At 54.2% G+C, this 7,448-nt stretch overlaps 1 pseudogene; it reads right to left on the bottom strand.

The window, feature by feature from the left end:
* Positions 1 to 5,368: 5,368 nt before the first annotated feature.
* LOC138386017 (tigger transposable element-derived protein 1-like) lies at positions 5,369 to 7,134 on the bottom strand (annotated as a pseudogene).
* Positions 7,135 to 7,448: the final 314 nt, after the last annotated feature.

Below are 7,448 nucleotides of genomic sequence, written 5' to 3'. Positions count from 1 at the left end.
CAGGGGCGGTGGCCCTCGTCTCACCCAGGCCGCCTCCTCCCTCCCTTGCTCCCTGCAAATCCACTGCCCGCCAGGAGCCAGGTCACCCTTCCAGTGCACGAGTCTGCTTGCGCCCCCACTGTGCAGTGTCCCAGGGACGGAGCCCTTACGTGGTCACCTGGCCCACCTGCTCTGGCCCGACGGCCTTTCCACCCCATTCCCGTCACTCTCCATTTGGGGCCAGATGCTCTGGCCAGGCTGGCATCTTCCAGTCCTCAAACACACCACGCTCGTGCTATTGCAGGCCTTGCACAGGCTGTTCCTGCCGCCTGGAATGCTTTTCCCTGCGATTTTAGTCTGGCTCATTCCCACACCTCCTGCAGGCCTCGTCTCGGACACCGGAGAGGCCACTGCAGTCGGGGGCCCAGTAACAAACCGTGTGCGCCCGAGCGTGGGCCGCGCCTCCCCTCACACCGGCCCGATGCCCTAGCCCCCGCCCGGTGCCTCGTGCGCCCAGCTCGCTGCGGGTGCTTGTTCAGTGGCCACCCCTCCACCAGAGCGAGCTCCGCGCAGTGGGGACTGTGCCTCATGACTGTGTGTCCCTGGGGTCTAGCCCTGGGCCTGGCACAAAGGAGCATTTAGTAAGTACAGGTGGCTCTCCGTATCTGCGGGTTCCGCATTTGTGGATTCAACCAATCTCGGATCAAAAATATTAAAATAAAAAAGGGTGATTGCATCTGCAGTGAACATGCACAGACCTTCCTCGTCATTATTCCCTAAACAATACAGTGAGACTGCTACGTTCATAGCATTTACACTGTATTAGGTATTAGAAGTAATCTGGAGATAATTTAAAGTAGACGGGAAGATTTGCATAGGTTATATGCAAATACGACGCCATCTTATACAAAGGACTTGAGCATCTGAAGATTTTGGTATCAGTGGGGGGTCCTGGAACCAATTCCCCACAGATACTGAGGGACAATGGCAGGAAGGGAAGGGAGGGAGGAAAGAAGGAGGGAGGCCAGGCTTTGCATTGGTTGGCACCATGGATGGCCATGAGTCACCAAAGATGTATTGGAATTTCTCTGTCACAGCCAGGACACAGACCCAGCCACCCACCGGGGTCCACACTCAGGCCACGACCTGTCATGGACGAGCCACTGCCCTTCGTAGGGCGGCACCACGTGTGAACTCATTGCCCTTCCTACGCCAGCCACCTGCCCCCAGGTGCCCTGTGCTCAGGGTCTGGGCTCTCTGGGGTCCCCCATTCAGGAGTCAGGCCTTGCGCTTTTAAGCACGTGCCCCACACTGGTACCTGTTGCCCATGGCAAAGACGTTGGACTTTGGAGCCAGAGAGACCCAGCTTTAGTCCCTCTTGCCAGGTGTGTGACCCTGGAGTGTCACTGGACATCTTGGTGGAAACCTCAGTTTTCCCCTTCTGCAGAATGGGTATAATACAGTACCCACCTCCAAGAGCCGTCATGAGGCTCCAGAGGGCGATGTCCAGAGCCTCCAGCTGTTATAGTTGTGACGTTGGCCTCACAGCCCTGCCCCCTGGGCCTGCACCCCCAGGCTGGGACAGCTGACTACCAGGGATTCAGGGTACATCTTGGGACAGATATACTTGTCAAAGGTGTGACATCACTGGAGACCACTCCCAGCACCGGTGGCCTGGGTGGCCTCACCTCGGGAGAAGCGGCCGGGTATTCCTCAGGCTGGCAGCTGCCAGGCCGGGCAGGACAGTGGGGCTGAACAATGGCATCTGGTGGGTGATACCTGGCAGGCCATTAGGTGAACGTTCTCTCCTCCCTGAGTTCAGGGCGGGGCTTGGCCTTCCTAGACCCTCTCTGCTCCTTTGCACGTTGAACTTGCCATGTCTCCAAACCCGTGGCCCTCTTGCCACTGTTGTCTGTGGGTGAGCAGAAGCCACTTGCAGTTGGAGAGGAGCGAGGGTGACTGAGATGTGGGGAATAGCTGGGATTGCAGGGGCTGTGGCCTGGGAGGACGTCCTGTTGTCCTCGCTCCTGCCACCCCTGTGAGAGTCCCCTGTCCTCCCGCCTGGCTGGGGGAAGCTCCCAGAGCCAGGAGGCAGAGCAGGGCTCAGGGAGAGGCCTGCAGCCCCCTTGGCAGACCCTCCCACAGTGAGCCCTGGAGGCATTCTCCTCCCTTCTTCAGCAGGCGCTCACTCGGGGCCAGCCAGAGCCAGGCAGGGGGACACAGAGGGGGTTCCAGCCCCACCACGGGGCAGGGGGGCACATGAGCAAGCAGCCGTGGCTGTGATGGCAGGTACAGGCCACAGGCAGCGGGAGGGCGGCGAGTGGTCAGGAGAGGATGAGCCAGAGTCGGCTGCGACGAGGGGCGGGTGGGGCGTTCTAGGCAGAGGAGCAGCTGGAGCTGAGGCCGGGAGCATAGACAGAGCTCACCTGGACGAGCGGAGGAAGGCCAGGGTGGCTGGAACAGGGGACAGAGCGTGTGGCACGAGGCTGGAGAGGGAGCCGGGCAGCCCCCAAGAACCAGGCTGGGCCTTGTCCTGGAGCCGGAGGTGGGAGGGAGCTAGTCTGCTTTGCCCCTCCTGTGTCCCCGGGGAGGTGGCAGGCTCTGCACTGGCAGCTCCCATCCAGGTCAGCTGGCCACGTCCTTGGCTCTTGGATGTGGAGCCAGACACTCTGAGGCCCTCAGAGATGGCCCTGCCCACAGCGACTCGCCAGCCTCCCAGGCTGCTGGAGGGAATGTCACTTAAACAGCTACGGGGTTCCCAGGAGACACTGGTGAGGCTGGGGACGGGTTTGGAGACTGCTGGAGGCAGGGAACTCACCTGAGCATGGGCAGCTGTGCTGCGTTAGCCTCCATAGACCCAGCGCTCTAGTGCCTCAGTTTACTCCCCGGTGCCCACAGACCAGGTTAATCCCTCCCACACGGCACAACCACGAGGGCGTTCAGACCTGGGTGAGTGGTACACAAGACTCTGGCTGGGGAGGTGGGTTCAGCAACCCTCCATGACCATCCCCTCACACCACTTCCTCCTACCGCAAAGGCAGGACCCATCCATCCCCGGCCACTGTCCCAGGGGCTGGTGGAGACCTCAGGGCGGGCAGGTCTGGCATCAGCCCCAATGGGGAGGGGCCGTGTGGCCGGGGCAGCCCGAGGCGCTGGCCAGGGCCCCAGCCCATCTGCTAAGATTTCAAAGGCAAATGTTCTGAGAAATAATAGGGCTAATAAGCCAGGCTGATCGATGTTCCACTGAGGGGAGAGGGAGGAGAGAGACCCAGAGAGACCTAGGAAGACCCAGAGAAATCCAGAGACAAACAGATGAAAACGGAGAGAGATGGAGGGACTGTCCTACACACAGAGACCAGCACCAAGCTGGAGGAGCAAAGAGATGCAGGAGGGGAAGGAGAGAGACAGTCACAGGGAAAGGTAACCATAGCTCAGCAGCACAGAGACGCAGAGCTCGCCCCACACAGAGAGACAGAGACAGAGACAGAGAGACACGGAGACACAGGGGCCGCCCAGAGCATGGGACAGCACCAGGCATCAGGGGAGGGGTGGGGGGAGGGGACCAAGGGGGCCTGAGCTCCTTGGGGCTCGGAGCAGCTGCTACAGAGATGGGCCCACCTTCCCTCCAGCTCGCTGGGGTCTCCTCCTTGGTCCTCAGGCCCCTCGGGAGCACGAGGGGCCCATGCATAGCAGCTACCCTTTCTGGAAGCTTCCCACATGCCAGGTCCATCTGACGACCTCATGACCTCAGTACGTTAGGCACAGAGAATCCCACTTCCAGACAAGAAAGCAGGAGACACAGGCGAAGGGACTCGTCCGAGGTCATGCAGCTGTCCTGCGCGGGGATGGGGCTGGATGCTGGTCTGTTTTGCTGTTTCAGCCTCTGCACACGCATTTCTACCACCCAGACCAATGCGCTTCAACGTCATGGGCAGCCAAGCCCTTTATGAGGGCCAGGCAAATGTCCACACCGGGAGAGAGCGCCACTCCCTGCCTCCCTTCTAGAACATGTGTAAATTGTCTGGTACAGCATCTGGCCATCCTGGATTATTAGTAAACAAAATTTTAAAAATTAGGTGTCTCCTGTTCCTTCCACGGCTCTTCCAAGGCCGGTTCTGCGTGTTCTCGGCCACCCGCAGGTTGCTGGACCTCAGGCCTCCTTCTCCAAGCTCAGACAGCGCCCGCCGTCTGTGCTGGGCACCAGCTCCCGGGCTGAGGCGCCTCAAAGCAGGTGCCCAAGGCTGGGGGAGCTCACCACTCACCCCCCACCGGGACTTGCCTGGCCCAGGTCAGCCCGTGCCTGGACACTACCTGTGCTGGCCGTTCTTCCCGCCACACCGGGCAGCAGTCACTGGACTCCTCGGGCCGGCGCGTGTGCAGTCTCCTGGGAGAAGAGCCTCTTACAGGCTCAACAGAACAGAGGGCTTTGGAGGGCAGCCCCCCACCCCCAGTTCCAGCTCAGCCCCCACGAGCTTCCCCGTCAGGAAGCACCAGCCTGAGGTTGGCCCCCTCGGGGGCTGCCACCCAGCCTGGCGGTGTCCGGTGCTGGCCATCCCCCGGAAGCACCTAGGAAGATTTTAAAGTCCAGGTTCCTAGGTCTCTCACAACGGATTCTGATTCCACGAGCCTGGGTGTAATATTTTATTACTTTATCTTATGAAATAATTATCTTATATTATATAGAATCTTATATCTTGTATTATTGTTATAAAATATACATAACATAACCTTTACCATTTTAATCATTTTAAAGTACAATTCAGCAGCATTTAGAATATTCACAATGTTGTGCAACCATCGCCCCATCTAGTTCCAGAACTCTTTCATCCCCCCAAATGGAGACCAATTAAGCAGTCAGTCCCCCTCCCTCCTCCCCCCCAGCAGGAACCACTAATCTGATTTTTGTCTACGGATTTGCCGATTCTGGACATTTCACATAAATAGGACCCTGCAGTACACCCTTTTGTGTCTGGCTGTTTTCACTAGCACAACAATCTCGCGGGTCACCTGTGCCGCAGTGCGCACCAACACTGCCTTCTTTTATCCTGCTGAACAAGATTCCACTGTATGGATGTACCACATTTTCTTCCTTCATCTGTGCCTGGACATTGGGTTTTTCCCGAATTTCGGTGACCGGGAACAACGCTGCTACAATCACTCCTATACAGGCGCACCTCAGAGATCTCGCAGGCTTGGTTCCAGACCACGGCAATAAAGTGACTATCACAATAAAGACAGCCAGACAAACTTTTTAGTTTCCCAGTATATATACAGAAGCTATGTTTACACTATCTGAAGCCCATTAAGTGTACAATAGCATTACATCTTAAAATCAAAGTACATACCTTACTTAAAAAATACACTATTGCTAAAAAATCTAACAGTCATCTCAGCCTGCAGCAAGCTGTAATCCTCTTGCTGGTGAAGGGTCTTGTCTCTGTGTTGATGCCGCTGACGATCAGGGTGGTGGCTGCCGAAGGTTAGGGTGGCTGTGGTGACTTCTTAAAATAAGACAACGGTGAAGTTTGCTGCATCAACTGACTCTTCCTTTCATGAAAGATTTCTCTGTAGCATGTGATATTGTTTGATTGACGGCATTTTACCCAGGGTAGGATTTCTTTCAAAATTGAAGTCAATCCTCTCAAACCATGATGCTGCTTTATCAACTAAGATTATGGAATATTCTAAATCCTTTGCTGTCATTTCAACACTGTTCACAGCATCATCACCAGGAGTAGATTCCATCTCAAGAAATCACTTTCTTTGCTCATCCGTGGAGGAAACTGCTCACCTGTTCACGTGTGATCATGAGATTGCAGCAATTCAGTCCCATCTTCGAGCCTCACTTCTGTTAATGATTCTAGTTCTCTTGCAATTTCCACCCCATCTGCAGTGCCTTCCTCCATTGAAGTCTTGCACTCCTCAAAATCATCCGTGAGAGTTGGAATTAACTTCTTCCAAACTCCTGTTCATGTTGATATTTTGACCTCCTCCCATGAATCACGTACGTTCTTAATGGCATCCAGAATGGTGGGTCCTTCCCAGAAGGTTTTCAATGTCCTTTGCCCAGATCCATCAGAGGAATCGCTATCTACGGCAGTGATAGCCTTACAAAATGTGTTTTTCTTAAATAATAAGACTTGAACATCAAAATTACTCCTTGATCCGTGGGCTGCAGAGTGGATGTGTGTTAGCAGGCAAGAAGACAGTATTAATCTTGCACATCTTCATCAGAGCTCCTGGGTGACTAGGTGCATTCTCAATGAGCAGCAGTATTTGGAAAGATTCTTTTCCTGAGCAGTAGGACTCAACAGTGAGCTTAAAACATTCAGTAAATCACTCTGTAAACAGATGTGCTGTCATCCAGGCTTTGCTGTTCCGTTTATAGAGCACAGGCAGAGTGGGTTTAGCATCATTCTTAAAGGCCCTGGGATTTTCAGACCGGTGAATGAGCATCGGCTTCAACTTAAAGTCACCAGCTGCATTAGCCCCACATAAGAGAGTCAGCCTGTCCTTCGAAGCTGTGAAGCCAGGCATTGACTTCTCCTCTCTAGCTATGAAAGTCCTAGGTGGCATCTTCTTCCAACAGAGCCTGTTTTGCCCATACGCAAAATCTGTTACTTAGTGCAGGCACCTTCATCAAAGCTCTTAGCTAGGTCTTCTGGATAACTCGCTGCAGCTCCTCCGTCAACACTTGCCGCTTCACCTTGCACTTGTAGCTATGGAGACGGCTTCTTTCCTGCAGCTTCATGAACCAACCTCTGCTGGCCTCCACCTTTCCTTCTGCAGCTTCCTCACCTTTCTCAGCCTTCACAGAATTGAGGAGAGCTGGGGCCTTGCTCTGGATTCGGCCTCGCCTTAGGGGAATGTTGTGGCTGGTTTGATCTTCTCTCCACACCACCGAAACTTTCTCCATATCAGCACTAAGGCTGTTTCACTTTCTTATCATTCACGTGTTCACTGGAGTAGCACTTTTAATTTCCTTTAAAAATTTTTCCTTTGCATTCACAATCTGCCTTTTTGGGGCAAGAGGCCCAGCTTTCGGCCTATCTCAGCTTTTGACATGCCTCCTTCACTAAACCTAATCATTTCTAGCTTTTAATTTAAAAAGAGAGACATATGACTTTTCCTTTCACTTGAACACTTAGAGGCCATTGCAGGGTTATTAATTGGCCTAATGTCAATATTGTTGGGTCTCAGGGACTAGGGAGGCCCGAGGAGAGGGAGAGAGATGGGGGAACGGCCAGTCTGTGGAGTGCTCAGAACACACACATTTATCAATTCAGTGTGCCGTCTGCAGCACCCCAAAACAATTATAATTAACCTCAAAGATCACTGATCACAGATCACCGCACAGAGAGAATGAGAAGGAGAATGTTTGCAACGTTTGCAAGAATCACCAAGATGTGATGCAGAGACACAGAGTGAGCACATGTCATTGGGAAAATGGCGCCCGTGGTCTTGTTGAT

The sequence above is a fragment of the Eulemur rufifrons genome, chromosome 7 (assembly GCF_041146395.1).
Source record: "Eulemur rufifrons isolate Redbay chromosome 7, OSU_ERuf_1, whole genome shotgun sequence".
Classification (NCBI taxonomy): Eukaryota; Metazoa; Chordata; class Mammalia; order Primates; family Lemuridae; genus Eulemur; species Eulemur rufifrons.
This window is presented reverse-complemented; position numbering and strand designations above follow the sequence as displayed.